Raw genomic sequence first — 15,658 nt, forward strand, 5'->3', positions numbered from 1 at the left:
GTGTCACCAGCTCTTCCTTTTGGGTCTCAGTCTCCTTGTCTGTGAAAGGCAGAGGTTGGACCAAACGGTGGCTGTCAACCCTGGCTGTTCAGAAAATCACCTTGGCAGCTTTCAAACCATGCTGCAGCCCAGGCCTCACCCCAGGTCAGTTGAACTTCTGCAGGTGCCATCTGAATGTTTTTTATTCTGATGCTCAGTGAAGGGTGAGAACCACTGGACAGGACGGGGATCCCTGGTGGTTGAAACACAGGGTAGCTGCATGGGTTCTCAATAGACTGCTGTGAGCAGGGCTTTGCTCCTCCTCTTAGTGTGAGTGTGGATGAGTGACAGCATTGATCGATTCCTCTCAGCAGGAAGTTGATCGGACATTTCTCTCCTGCCATGTAACAGAAGACAGGCAGTGGGCCCTGGGAGCTTGCAGAGAGGGGGCCATCCTGGGACCGGTCTCCAGGGCTGAGACCCCAGAAACCCCATTCTTCTCCCCAAAGAGCAGTCTGGGCCACACGGATCAGAGCACACCCCTCAGGGAGCTCCCAGCTCTAAGGCAAACCTTTCCAGCAGGAGTCTGGCCATTCCAAAATTGGGGGCTCTCATGTCCTAGATGGGGATCCTGGCAGGCAGCTTGGGTTGAGGATGCGGTGGGAGCTCACCGAGGGCCAACATCCAAAGTTAGACTCCCAGTATCCAGTTTAGGTTCTGCTGCCTATGGGCCTCAGTGACCTGGTCTGTAAAATGGGCTCTGTAATCCAAGCCAATGTGGCATTAAGAAGCTGCTGTGGGGATTCTGATGAAGAGATCTTCAGAGACAGAGTCAGTCCTACCAGGATGTAAAGTCTCAGGGGGATGATGGGAGGCAGATAAAAGCTACGGGAGCAAGGATCAGATGGTGTGGAGATGGATCAGATGATATGAAAGCTGGACTCAGGAAGTCTTTACAGAAAGCATCGCCATTCAGACCCATCCATGGATTTCAAATGCACATAGGGGAATATTTTCACCCGTGGATGCCTTAATTTTTTTTTTTTTTTTTACAAGGAGTCCCTGTTTATAAAACATGGATAAATGGAACTTGTGTGGTTAAAGTGAGGGACAGGTTCCTGGAGTTGCCCCAGACTGTCCCTGCTCCGCTCCCACAGTGGCCTAATCTGGGAATAAGTTTGAAAACCATTGACCCAGAGCAGGAAGATCAGCTTTCTCCATCTCCTCCTGAGATTCAGCTCAGGGGAAATTAGTATAAAATTCAGCAGGAGAACTGGGATTGGATATCAGGAAGCATCTCCCAGCAGTGGGGTTGGGAGGTGCTATGCTTGGAGGACCCGGAGTGCTGCATCTTAGTCCCCCCTGAGACGAGGGGGTGAGCAGCAGCCTCTTGTGGGGCCTGGGCCCCTTGCTTCTAGGGGAGGGCTGGCAGGAGGCCTTTCCGGCCCCAGTTGTCGATCCTGTGCAGAAGAGTGAAGCTTCTCCTAGGAAAATTGGGCAATGGCTACTTGGCTGGGTCCTCTAGGGGAACAGAAGCCTTGAGGTGGGGAAAGAAAAAAAACACAAAGTGACTTCCCTTTCCCTTCCCTTTGTTGGCCTGGCTGTAGAAGAAGAGCAGGGACAACCGGTCAGATGACAATGGGGTGCAAAAGACACACAGAGGGAGGAAGAAAAAGAGGGGAAGTAAGAACTGGGAGTAGAAAGCCAGGGGCGAGTGTTTGAGGCGGGCGGGATTGGGAAGAAACGAGACTCAAAAGGAGCTGAGTTTAAAGATAGAGTCCAAGCACCTCCACCTTCAGGATTTCACCACCTCCGCCAAGCCGCCCCTGTGCATGTGGCCACGCTCTCCCACTTGCACCCCTGCCAGCCCTCCCTAACCAGCTGCTTCCCCACTCCAGCTTATTCTCCACCTGCTTGTCAGAATAATCCTTAAAAAAGAAACACAGTACCATGTTACTCCCTACTCCCTCTGACCCTTGCTCAAAGGCCACAGTGGCTTTCATCTTCTTGTCCGAGTCTCCCACGTCATCTCCTTCTTCATCCCTTTGTCACTAGTTAACAGGCCCCCAGGTTGTTCCTGGAATGCCCTAAAATACTTGCCATTCTCTCCCACCTCCAAATGGCACCTAGTCTATAATTGCCAGATAAAATACAGGACACTGTTAAATTTGAATTTCAAATAAACAACAAATAATCTTTTAGTATAAGTATGTCCCAAATGGTGCATTCCTGGTTATCTAAAATTCCAGTGTAACTGCACATCCTGTATTTTTGTTTGCTAAATTTGGCAACCATGTCCCATCCATCCCCTCCAGACATGACGTTTGTCAGATCGACTGTCCTATCCTAATGGGCTGGTGGGAGAAGGTGGAAAGCTATTTTGTCGGATTTTCTTTTAAATAAATTTATTTTAGTACATTTATTCTAAATAAATTCTTTAATTTTAAATAAGCCTATTTAAGTGTGGTGTCCGAGAGGCTATGTTCCCCCATGACTTTCCTGCTTTTGTGACCCAGAAGGTGGAGATTTTAGAAAAATTGGGAGTGACCTTTAAAGTAAGAAGACCTAGGTTCAGGTGTATGATCTGTCACCGATTCCTTGACTGAATTTGGGGTTTCTTTTACTGTTCTGGCTTCAGTTTTTTCATCTGTAGGAAGAGCCTACGACTGTCTGCCTCCCAGGTGGCTGTGGCACTCATGACTCATGAGCACACCCTGAGAGCTAGCCATGTGAGGGGACTCGTTCTGAAGGACCTCCTGCCTGAAGTTCCAGGGCCACCTGGACTGGAGGGGTGGGCCTGCTGGTCAGAACTTGGCCCTGTTTGTGGCTCTGCCAGAAATGCTAAGCCTCTTGACCTCAGGGCCTGCTTGGCCGGCCATGCAGTTCAAGGTTATGGTCACCAGGGGTCAGGCTTGCACATCAATGGCTAAACTGCCATTTTAGTACTCCGAGGGGCAGTGAGGATGGGGCATGGGACATGTTTTATGTGGCTCCTAGAGCTGTGGATCTGTGACCTGCAGATCTGGAAGGTCAACCATTATTCTCTCTCGTATTTACATTCTGCTTGGCATCTCCTGGTGGGCTCCTCATCTCTTTGGCCCTCATCAGGAGGCCCCATGAAGGAAGCTGGGTTAGGTGGCTGGGGTCTGGAGACAGTTCTAGTCGGGGAATCTGAAGAGGGTTTGGGTCCTAGTTCGAAGTCTGCCTCTTATTAGCGTTCTTGTGGGTTTTATTGCTTCCTGAGCCTCGTTTCTTCTTCAGTAGAATGGGGTAACAATGCCTCCCTTGCAGGAGTCTGTCAGGATCTGGAGAGTTGAGATGTGGCTATTCGGCAGGGCTGACATCTCTAGGCCAGACCAGCTTCTGTCTAGAATGGCTTACGTTGAGGTGGAGACACAATAAAAACACAGGAAAAGAACCTACTGTGAGGGTACCACGTGATCCCTTGCCAAGTCCGGGAAGTGAGCGCAGAGTTCCAAGGAGGGAGGGGGTGCTGTAGTGCAGAGAGTAGTCTACTATCTTGATCCCTCATTCTCCTTGAGCCAGGGAGACAGGCTCAGGGCTCACTGGGCAGAGGGCCAGTCTGGGCTCTGTGGCATTTGTGCCCTCGATCAGGTACTCAATGCAGGTGCTCCAGATGAGCCAGGTGACAGCACATAGGCTGTTGGGCTCCTGGGACTTCAGATCCAGTTCAGTATGTTTCCTGGGTACCTACGCCGCCATTCTAGAGGCAGATACAGATGCTTCCATGTGCAGTATGGTTAACAGTAAGGTGGCTCCAATCTGTGGTCCAGGCCCCAGACCCAGCACTCAGAGAAGGCTTTTCCTGCTCACAGTTGCCCAGCCTCCTCTAAGAACCTCACACATCCACCTCTTTATTGTGCAGGGAGAATGGTGGATTACCCTGAGGGGGTCCCTGGAAGAACTGACTGATAGTCCTTCCTTCCTCCTGGCCCAGCCCGGCTGTATCTCACCAAGTGGACAGCCATGTACTGGGTTCTGTTCTCTGCCCCTCAGCATGGCGGCTGGGCTGTTCCAGGAAGCCTGAGGGATCTCAGTTGTGCCCTTTCCCAGGGTGGGACCCAGTGGCCCTGATGGAGTGCCCTCTCACCCCCACTATGTTGCTGCGGTTTCCTCATCAGCAGAAATGACTCCTCACCCACAATTGCATCAGTCTTTCCATAGACATAGTGAATCACATTGCAAGATGTGGTTACAGATGTGCCCTGTACTCCGGTTAGGGTCTGGGGAGACTAGGCCGGGATGGGGGTTGGGGATGACTGTGCTTGAACTTGGACTTGGAAGAGGGAGGCAAATTCAAAGGGAATGCCAGGGATGGGGTGGGGTAGGTGTGAGAGGACCTGAATCTTATTCACACAGACAAGGGAGGGGACAGCAGCCAGTGTCGTGACCTCGACCGTGACCACATTGGGAACCATAGGGCTTACTCACCCCCAGCCTTACCACTACCACCAAGAAGAAAAGAAATGAAGAGAACAAGCTGATTCATCCTCTAGTACATTGTGGTGGGCTGGAGGGACCCAGGGAGATGAGTTGATTTCTTCTTCTTCTGTTTTGAACTCCATGGCTGGCTTCCCTTTCAGCTGACAGGTAGTAGCTAGGGCCTGAGGGCTTGCAATCTCAAGACTAATTTCTTCCCTCTTTCTGCTTCACAGGCTCGGCCTATAGCTGCCTTGGGTAGGAACCATCTTCAGGAAGAGGTGAAGAATGTAACTGGTTGGGGTTTTTATTACTCTTCCCGGAGGCAGAAAGAGGGATCCTTCTCCCCTCCTAAGGCAGCAAGAATTATTCTGCCTATTTTTCAGGTGGAGGAGGTGAGGGGAACTTGGCAAGCACCTTGCTTCCCTCCTCTCTTTCTGAACCCCACAGCATAGCTTAGCGCATTGTGTCAGAATCACAGGATCCATCAGCACCTGGCAGCTGGAAAAAGGTGGCAGTGGGTGGCCGTGTCTCCTCTACAGGGGAAGAGTATCTACAATGGCTCAGAGGTGGCCCAGCAAAGGCTCTAAAATAGGATTGGGGTTTCAATCTCACCAACTTAAGCAGAAGAGAAATGGGCAATGGAGGTACAGAACAAAGTGGCCTAAAACACAGGGCCAACACAGGTGAGATCATTCCTGGAGCATCACAGACCCACGCGCATTTGCCTGAGTGACAAACTTGTGTAAGCCAATGAAATTTTGGTAGATTTTTGTTACCACAGCATATCTACCGATCCTGACTATGTAAATGCCAAGCCAGGGAAATTGGCCTTGAACTTAAAAGCCATGGGAAGTAAATACGGTCTTAGAATAGCAGTGCCTACATCCCATACTGAGGTTAAGGTCATCCTTCTCCCCTCTAGACTGTAAGTTTGTGTGTACAGAAATGTGTCTGGGCTTTTTTCACGAGTAAGTATACCCGAGGCCTACACCAGGGCCTGGTACATAATCAGGGCTCATTAATAATTCATTTTCTTCCTTTATGCCTTTAGTTTCCCTCCTCTCAATTTATTCTTCCCGTGAACACCATTCATTCCCTCCTTCATGCCTTAAATTTGTCCACAAATATTTAGAAAGCGTCTATGTCCCCAACACTGTACTTTGCATATATTATCTCACTTTTGCATTAATCTTGACAGAGAAACGCTTATCCCAGAGGAGGAGCGTGAGTTTTTTCATGTTTATTGAGTACCCACTGCGGCCCAGCAGACAGTGCTAGAGAGAGAGGTGGGATGCATCTAAATATGAAAAGGCTTGGCTCTGCCCCCAAAGAAACTTGGTCCGGTGGGAGTGACTGTCATTATCACCGGACAGATTCTATCCAGTGTGGTGTTTCACCAGAAATACATGCAGAGTGCAACGGTATGGAGAAACCTTTGAGCTGGGACTTAAGTAGTGTCTCCAGGAGGACGAGGATGGAAGTGGGGTGGAGAGTGAGATGGGGTGAAGAGAGCAGCACGTGCAAGGGCAAAGAGAGGATAAAAGAACTTGGTCTCTTTAGGAAGTGGCAGCTAACTCAATATGAGTGGAAAATAAAATGAGTAAGGAAGACTGCTGGGAGGTGAGGTAAGAAGAGCAGGTAGGGTTTAAATTGTGACACTTAAAGACATTGAGAAGGCTAAAGATAGCAAGAACATTTATCCTGAAAACCAACTGCGATGAATTGGTGGTGGCTGCTTGGAGCACTGTGTTAAGAAGGATTCTGAGGCTGCATCTGGTGGTTTTGGACAGAATGCTGTGATCAGTTGGTGATGTCGTTCATAGGCCTGGAAGCTGGGAGTGACAGCCAATGTGTCATGCATTTTCCAGCTTTACTGAGGAGCTGTGGAACAATGGGAAGATTTTGAAGAGGAAAATGATGGGGAATAGAGATTAGATTAGAGAAATTATTCATACCTTACCTAACATCATGGAGCAAATAAATGGAGCAGACATGATTTGACCTCTGGTCTGTCTGACAACAAAGCCTGCATTCTTAAAACTTCCCTATCTTCTGAGAGAACAATTCCTTTCTTGGCCCCAGAAAGTGTATTTCAATGTGGAAGCTCCCCGTTTGTTTTGTCAATAATCTTTCTTCTGGCTGCCTCTGGCTTTCATCTTTTTCTTTCATCGGCTTCTTGTCCCTTGTGCACTTCTTCATCATCTTATTCCTGGACTATCTCAGCTATGCTGTGCTCAAGCAGAAATTCCCAACTAGAGGGCTGTGGCTTGCTAGTGTGCTATGAACAATTCTCAGCTGTCAGGTCAAACCTCAATCAATGAGTAAAGCTTATCTATTTATGTTTTTGGTGTGACGATTGGGGGCTATCTGCAGACAGAACATTGAGCCGAATGTGGGAAACTATAAAAGATTATTAGGGTAATACCCAAGGAAATCAACAGAGAGGCTCTACTCATCATTATAACTCAGGGCTCAGGCTGAGAGAGCAGCCCCCATCTGGAACCGTGCCAGTCTCATACCAGCTGGAAAATAGAGCCCTGGATCACCTCACACCTGCTCAGCCTGGAAGTGACTTTCATTAGTTCTGCTCACAACCCATTGGCCAGAACTAATCACATGGCCTCACCAACTAGCAGGAGTCTATTATGTCCCTGGAATCCAGAAGGATGCGATGGGCCTATCTACCGGGTACCATGGTATACCTAGTGCCTAGCACAGAGCCTGGGAAGAAGTAGATGATGAGCAAACTTTTGATGAAATATTTTCCAGCCCAACCAGTCTTCCCAAAATAGCTCTTGCTATAAGGCACCGATGACCTCTATGTTGCTACATTTAGTGGACACTTATCAGTCCTCATCTCTCTTGACTTTGCCTTTAACACTGTGCTTCCATTCTTAATACATGTCTCTTGGCTTCAGGACCCAAGGCTAACCTGATTTTCTTCCTACCTCTTGGATTGCTGCTTCCCTGCTCCTTTGCAACTTTCCTCTCTTCTACCTGGCATTAGATGTTGGAATTTCTCAGGGCATGAACCTCTTTGTCTTCACTCAACTCTTTTCTCAGCCAATTTTATCTACCACCTTGGTTCGAACTCATCCCTCAACTTTCATTGGTCTTATCTTTCTTTTGAGCTCCATGCTCTAAATAAAGCATTCCATGCTCTGCGTGTCTATTTGACATCTTCTCAAGAATATTTCAACATCATCTCAAATTTAATATGTTGAAAAACAAAGCCATGACCTTTCTTCTTCCACCCCTGGTCCCTAAAGCTGACCCTATTTCCAGGGTTCCTCGTATCACTAAATGGCAACACAATCCACCTACTTGCACAATCCAGAAACCCAAGAGTCATCCTTGACCCTTTCTTCTCTGTCTCATACCCTTTCATTTTAAATCCCTTACTGAGCCTTATCAATTTTTTCTTCAGTATTTCTCCACTCCATTCACCCCTCTCCATCTCCATCACCATTTCCATTGCCTCTCCTGTCTCCATCAGTAGCCTATGTGGCTACCACCGTGTCCCATCTGATTACCTTAAGTTCCACCAATGGCCTCCATGCTCAACCCATATATTCTTCATGCTGCAACCAGAGGGATTCTTTCAAAATGCAAATTTAATCACACATCTTTCTCTGTCCAAAATGCTTAGCCTGCCATTGCTCTTAGGAACTAGATGAAACTCTTGTGCAAGATGTACACAACGTGCAATGTCGGGTCTCTGCTCGCTTTTCATTTTATCTTATAACCATTACAGTGCCTACATATAGTAGGCATTTGGTAATTTTTTTTTTTTTGAATGAACGAACATATAGGAGAAATTGGCAATCATTTCTGTGAGTCAGATTATTTTTACTATTAAAAAGTAGCAGAGGTAGCCTGGATGGCTTTCCTGGATACCAAGGTGGTTCAAGGCCCTTGGGAGGACTGCTGGGCACTGATGTGGAGCACTGCTGCATTCTGAGGTGTTGGCACGGCAGCCTGTAGGTAGAGAGGGTGAGCTTTTGATGAAATCTCTGTCCAGAATTGGAACCCAAGCAGTCCGAGCTGAGAACTGAGCTCTTTATGGTTGCACTGTTCTGCCTGCTCACCGCTCCTGGTACAGAGGAGGTGTCAACATGGCGGCTAATCATATTTTTCCTAGACTGCCTGGGAATGGGACACAGCAGAAGTGGGGAGAAAGGCTGCTAGGTGGGGCAGACAGACTCTTATCATGGTCAGTTTCCTTCATCCTGTGAGCTCTCTTGACTGGGGTGGGGGGTCTCCACAAGGGGGGCTCAAAGACAACCTTTATTTCTGGAGCCGGAGGTGAGTTGGCCATCTCCCTGTGGTCTGAGGCTGTCATCAGAAACAGAGACAGTCATTTGTCTCTCTGTGGCACTGAGGTCTAGGGGCAGAGGTTGTGGGCTCTGAAGATCCCTTAGGCTACTATGGCAAGAGTTTAGCCTATTGGGACCCAGGGGATACAGAAGGTACTCTGGGGAGTCCCTAGGGGATGAGGGGAAGCCCGGACCACTCCCCACCAGCTGCGTGCCTCTAGGAAGAGTAAGGACTCTGTGTGTAGAGTGTCTCATTTCATCTTCTTAAGTCTCAAGGAAGCTGCTGCTCCCATTATCTCTAGCTTACAGATGAAGATTAGAGAATTTAAAGGACTGGCCCAAGTTCCCACAGGTGTTGGTGCTAGGCCTGCCCATGCCCCGAAGCTGCTCTCTTTCCCCGCTCCCACACTGCCCCCTCTAGAGATGCCAGCTTTCCCTCTTCTCTGAGAGGCCAAGAGGAAGAGGAAGTGAAGGCTGGAGGGGGAGCCAGCTGCCTGTCAGAGTCCTGGCAGAAAAAGGATTTGTCCTGATGGTTCAAGTGAGGGAACCGAATGCAGGGGCTTCTCACTGAGGAATCAGGGGTGGGCAGGATGGAAGGAATAAATGAGGAGTGCTGAGGTACCCAGAGAATAACAAGGGTGGAAACTGTTACCACCCTTGGCCTAAGGGGCAGGGGGAACAGTGTTACGGGGATCTGGAGAGAACCAGACCCCTGGTGGAGGCGCTGTGGTCATGGAGGATGCAGGAACTGCCAGGGACACACCCGGCCTGTTTCCTCCTCCTGCAGATTTCTCATCTGCAATAGGCCTCCCCATGGCTGAACACTTCTCCCCGACCCCAAACCCACAGTCAAAGGAGCCTGGGGAGGATGCAATCCTAGAGGCCAGCCTTCTGAAGACAGAGTGGTGGGGGAGGGACAGATGAAGAGTAGCCCCCATGGAGACCCACGGAGAGGAGGTAAGGGGCTGTGGTGGCAAAGACCAGGGCCAGGCGCCCAGATAGAGTGGGGAGTGAGTCCGAGTCCACAGTGTCTCCTCTCTTTCTTGCCCATCACAGACAGGAGGGCTCAGTCAGCTGGCCTGCTTCTCCCCCAAGCACTGGCAGTGCCTGTACCCATCGCCTCCTGTCGGCTCTTCCTTTGTCTGTTCCAAGACTGGTGCTTCCCGAAGGCTGGGGTAACAATCCAGCATCACACCTGGAGAGCCCTGGGCTGAAACTCTCTCCTTAGGCCAGCTTCTTCGCCCTCTTCTCTCTCTCTCCCTTTCCCTCTTCCTTCCTTCCTCTTTCCCTCCCTCCTTCCCCTCACACCGGAGATTGACACCCGATCTGTTCCCCATGGTCTCCCTCTGGCTCCCCTCTGTTCCTCCTCCAGGTTCTTTTTCCTTTCTGACTTGGGGTGATTGACTAGGCAGGAGCTGGGGGGCTGAATGAGGTAACCTGGAAGCTGTCTTGAGTCTGGCCTTCTGGGTCTGAGACACTACAAGGGACTTGGGGGCAGGCATCTTCAGCCAGCAGAGCCAAGAAGCGAAATCTGCAGCCCGGCACTTGGGTGAGTGCAGGTTGGTGGGGTGGGCTGGGGTGGGTCCAGGAGCAGAGAGGCCTCCTGGACGGGAGGAGAACCTGGCCTCCTCTGTCCCGGAGGCAATTAACCGCCTCTCAGGAATCCGGGCTGCTCCTCAGTGAGGGCATTAAATATTTATGATATTTATGAGTTGGTGGAGTTCACGATGTTTTCAGAGCAGTAAGTTTTTGTGATGTGTGTTTGGTGCGTGAGCAGGCTGCCCCACCAGGGCCGGTTGGTACGTTAATCCTCTTGTCGTCCCTCCTACCATGCTCTTATAAATAACGCTGCCTTGATAACGGAGAGGTAAAGAGAGGCAGCTCCGAGGGGTGGTGAGGAGCTGGAATGGAAGGGAGGCCGAAGAGGGCTGAGAAGCAGAGTGGTGGGGCTGGGGAAGGAGGGTCAGATGAGCAGGGAAGGACACCTGGGGTCTCCCTGTCTGGAGCTGACAGGAAAGATTCTGAGAACCCACCAGGAGAGCCAGAGTAACTAAATCCTATCACTAAGTGCCTTCTCAAGCTGATATTCTCAGGAGTCTTGGCTTGAGCAGCCTGAGTAGGGTGTGGCGGCCCACTACCAGGGGCCTGGGCACTGGCTTTCTGTGAGGCCTCAGTGACTGGCCCTCTGGTCTCCAGATCCTGGCCCCACACTGGCTGCCAGGACTGTGGTGCCAGCAGATAGGGTCATTTCCGTGTGCCAAGGCTGGTGTCTGCCGAGATCCTAGGGTGTCACCATGGGCTGGCTGAATGGGGACAAAGCCCGGTAGATTTCTCTCTCTTTTCTTCTCACCGATCCAAGAAGCAATATAAGGAACAGGCTGGCTTCATCGGCTGGTCCCACTTAGCAGTGAGTTGCTCAGCCACTCTGAACCTCCTCATCTGCAGAATAGAAGTTAGAAATCATGGCAAGACTCTGACGCTCTGAGGATGATGTCAGGTTGAGCGCCCCAGGGATCCCTGGATGTGGCCCTTCTTCATGAGGTCCCTGAGGGCTCTTCATGGCAAAGGAGCTGAACGGCTGCAGTGACCTGTTGTAGAGTTGGCACCTTGGCGCCTGGGCACAGTGCAGGGCTCTGTGAATCACTGCTCTTTAGCCTATACCAGGCCCAGAGCTGAGTCTTGCTCTGTCCTGTAGGGGGATGGGAATAGTCGAGGGAGGGACAGAAATAGAGCAGGAAAGGGCACCTGCCCCCAGACCTAGTGTCCCAGCCAGCCCAAGACCTTCTTCTAGGACAGGACAGCAGGCCAGGCCCAGCTGCCATGGGAGGGGAGAAGAGGTAGAGTAGCTATGAAACTCCAAGAAACTCTTTGCCCTTGAGTGAAGTGGGATGGGGGTGGGAGTTGGGGGAAAGGTCCCTGAGAGCTGATCATACACGGGATCTTCACCTGACAACATATCCCCAAATGAAAGAGGCGGGGCCAGGACAGGAGAGCAGCCCTGGGAGAGGAACTGCAAAGACAACGGCTGGGAGGCACGCGCTGAGTACCTTTTTCAATACTGATGACATCTGGTTAAGCAGATTTCAAAAGCTGGCTGGAAGGGGACACAAGGGGCTGCTCAAAAGAAAGACTCACAACAGTGCGAAGACAGGAGGGAGAGGAGGAAAGGGTGCTCCTTTGGCAGTCCCCCCAACCCAGGCCTCAGCTGGAGCTGAGTTCTTCCAAGGCCAGCAGAGGTGCTAAGTGAGGGGACGAAGCACAGGATTGAGAACTGAGGACATCCATGTTCTCTGAGGCCGTGAATAGTCACTTTGCCCTTTTGAGCATGGCGTCCACATCCATAAAATTAGCCCCAGTCATGAGATTACTTTAAGTGGCTGTTAGATGCTTGGGAACATCTTCGAGGAGAGGTAAGGGGATTGGAAGGAGGAGGCCTCAGCAGCCTGTGCCCTCAGTTAGACCCTGAATCAGAGCCACCAGTGTCTCTAGTGTCTCAGTAACTCTCCCCAACCCACTCCTCTCCTGTGGTCTACTCTTTATAAAGTAACCAAGGGGATCACTAAGGAAAAAAAAAACCCTAGATCTGATCATGCTGCTGCTTAAACCCCATCAATGGCTGCCCCTCGCTCTTAGGATAAAGCTCCAATTATTTCCTTGGACTTCAAGGCCCCGGACAAGTTTTCCACCCTGGTGGCCCCCTTACCCATGTGCTCCAGGCTCCCTGCCCTTCCATCAACTCCCAGTATACCATCCTCCTGGCCTCACGGTCCTTATTCCCACTGTTCCCTCTGCCAGGAATGCTTTGCCCACTTAATTCCTTCTCATCCTTCAGGCCTCTCAGACCAGGCCCTCTGCCCTGTGCTATAACCACAGTGGCTTTCTCCGTGAGGGTGGTAACCACAATTACAGAGCAACGATTGATTGTTGAATTCATCCTTGGCTCTGCCTCCCAAGCTTAAATGTCAGGGGGTGCAGTGTTAATCACCCTGCAAGTCCACATACTCACCTGGTGCATTCAAAGCGTTAGCTATTTATGGAATGACGAGTCTGGGAAGGAGAAGAGTATAAGGAGTAGACAAATCTGGGTTCGAACCCCCGCTCTGCCATTTAAGTGTGAGAGACCTGAGTATGGATCTTAAACTGAGAAAACTTTATTTCCTCATCTATAAACCAAAGATAGAGCTATTTTCCTCATAAAGCTGTTGAGAAGATGACCAAGCCACACCCCAGATGGGTTCCTGTCGTGTTATGTTAGTCACCTAACATCAGCTCTCGGCCTGGCCACCTCCCTCCACAGGGCCTGGCTTGAAGTGCACACACAGGGCACATGGTCCAGCTAGCTGGTCAGTGGAAATGGGGCGATGTTGCTGGGAGACCCGGCCCCCCACCCTGTCTCCTCTGGCCGCCCACCGTGGGAATGGAGCAGCACGAGGGGGAGGTGTGCGGTTTCACTTTCATAGTTTTCAAACAAGAAGACAAAAAGAGGAAAAATGAAACCGCCGAGACAGCAGCAGGGGCCCATTTTGCTGGCTGTGGGCACCGTTGGCCTCGGGTATTTATTTATTTTTTAAGTAACTGACTCATGAGTCAGTCGGTTGGCTTGGTGGTAAAAAGAAACCCACTATCAAGGAAATAGCTGATGAGCGACATGCCGTGGGTGCCGTGCCAGCACACCACTCCCGACTTCTGAAAGCCTCTTGCGCTCAGCCAGCGGAGCCAACTGGAGCTGGGGTTCCTCCTGTTGCTCTCCAGGACCAAATGCCAAGCGCGTCTGAGCTCCTTCAACAATTGCCTCACGATCGCTGTTCACCGCCAGTGCATGTTTGCTGTAATTATAGTGTCTAAAGGAGAAGCACAAAGACTTGTTGATTTTGGCTGGGGTCCGGCCCGGCAGGCGGGGTGACCTGGGCCCTGGCAGAGTGTGGGAAGGCGGCCGGCCGCCCTGGTGAGGACGTGACCAGCTGGAGCAAGTGTTGAACCGGGGCCATCGCAGCCAGAACCGCCGCCTCTGCCTGGCTCTCCTGCCAGCTGACTTGAGCCGACTTTCTTTGGAGAATAACCCAAGGAGAACAAAACGAGGAACTGGAGTGCCTATAAAAAGCAGCTTGCTCCTTCCTCCAGCCAAGTCCCTGAGCGATAATCGTCTCTGATGTTGGCCTCCCCTCCCTCCCAAGTCACCAACTAACCCTGTTCACTCTCTCTCTCGTCTCTGCGAGGAAACATCTTGGCTTCGCAGAGGCCCATCCACGGTGGCGGGAGCTGCGGCCATCTGAGCCTCACTTCCTGCTTCCCCCAGACAGGCTACACTGGGCCCTCAAGAGGTCGGCCAGAATGTGCAGGAAAGGAGAGCGTGCCGGCTTGGAGTTGAGGACCCTGGCCGCAGCTCAGGGGCTGCCGCTAAGGTTCTCCGTGACATGGACAAACTATTTACCCTTGTGGAGGTTCAGTTTCTCCACCTGTTATTTGAGGGGATAGGCTAACGCTGTGGTTTCCAAACTCACCTCTTTTTAATTTTTTAAATTTGGGGCACCACTTCTTTCCAAGGAAACTTTATATGAAACCTCAATGCAGAAAGCAGAACTGCGTGGTAGAAGCGGGAGAACCTCCCACAGCCCCATCCACTCAGCATTTCTGCCCAGCCCCTCCCAGAGATGTCCTGGGACCCTGGAAGAACCCTTGGGTACCGTAGAACACAGTCTGAAAACCGTAGGCCCCGATCTCGGAGGCCCCGCCGGCCTTTGGTTTAGGAGACGAACCTACGCCTGCTCTGGTAAAATCCCAGGAGGTACCTTTGGCTGTCTCGAGTGAACCTGACTCTATCCGAGGGTGGGGAGATAAATTCAGCTTGAAGATAACAGCCCATAGTAACAACAACAACCACAAAAATGATTTTGCTACCGTTGAAGTTTCTTGAGCAACTGGCAGCCGGCCATAAATGTACTTAGGCGGAAAATCACCAGAAAAAAATGATATAATCTGACAGATTTTTCACAGACTTAAATATTCATGAATTAAAGGAATTGGCAGAATTTTCTACGTTATTAGCTTTCGTCATGGCTGCAGGAGCAGTTGGTGTGCTGGCTGCTCTTCAAGATCCATTAATCTCGTCCATCATAAGAGCAGCCATTTCAAAATTAGCTTTTTTTTTACTGAGTGATGGTGTACGGGGGAGACGGGGAAATCAAAATGCTATTCCAGTTTGAAAGTCCATCCCCTCCTCACTTTAAAATCAGCAGGGGAAGCCAAGCAGCATCTCAGCAGGAAGGGGTCAACGTGGCTGCGGACCAGAGGACTGTGCAGGGCGCCTTCTCGTTCTCTCGCACAGGATGGCGTGTGTTCTGCCTGCGGAGCCCTGAACTCTGGGCCAGGAACTTGCGGGAGGTTAGGATAACTTTCTGGGAGGCTGAGACCAAGAGATCCAAATAAGGGCTTTTGGGTGAGGACGACATTTAGACCAAATAGCACAGTCTTTCTACCAGATGGCACTCAGGGTGCAGGACTGCAGAATAGCCAAGTAATAATATTCATTATTTATGGAGTGCATGCTCTGAGTTGGATACTGTGCTATATACATGCATCATCTCTTTCTGGCATCAGAGAACTTGGAAGGTAGTAGTTGAGGAAATGGATCCAGAGAGGTTAAGTCAATTGTCCAAGGTCTCATAGCCAGTGAATGGCAGGGCCATGATTTAGATCTAAGTCTTTGTTTCCAGAAGTACTGAGAACATGCCGTGTTAATTGCTGGCCTAGGGCACTTTGAAGGGACATTCTCCCAAACACAACCAGAATCTGCTAGTAGGAAGCTGCTTCTTTCAAAGCAAAGAACAAAGTTATGGGTCAGATTATCTCTATAGAAACTTAAGACCCAGGTTAATTTCTTCCCTCCCTCCCTCCGTCCATCCCCCCTCCCTCCCATGTTT

This window comes from Pteropus medius, unplaced genomic scaffold, assembly GCF_902729225.1.
Source record: "Pteropus medius unplaced genomic scaffold, Ma_sr-lr_union100, whole genome shotgun sequence".
In the NCBI taxonomy this organism is placed as follows: domain Eukaryota; kingdom Metazoa; phylum Chordata; class Mammalia; order Chiroptera; family Pteropodidae; genus Pteropus; species Pteropus medius.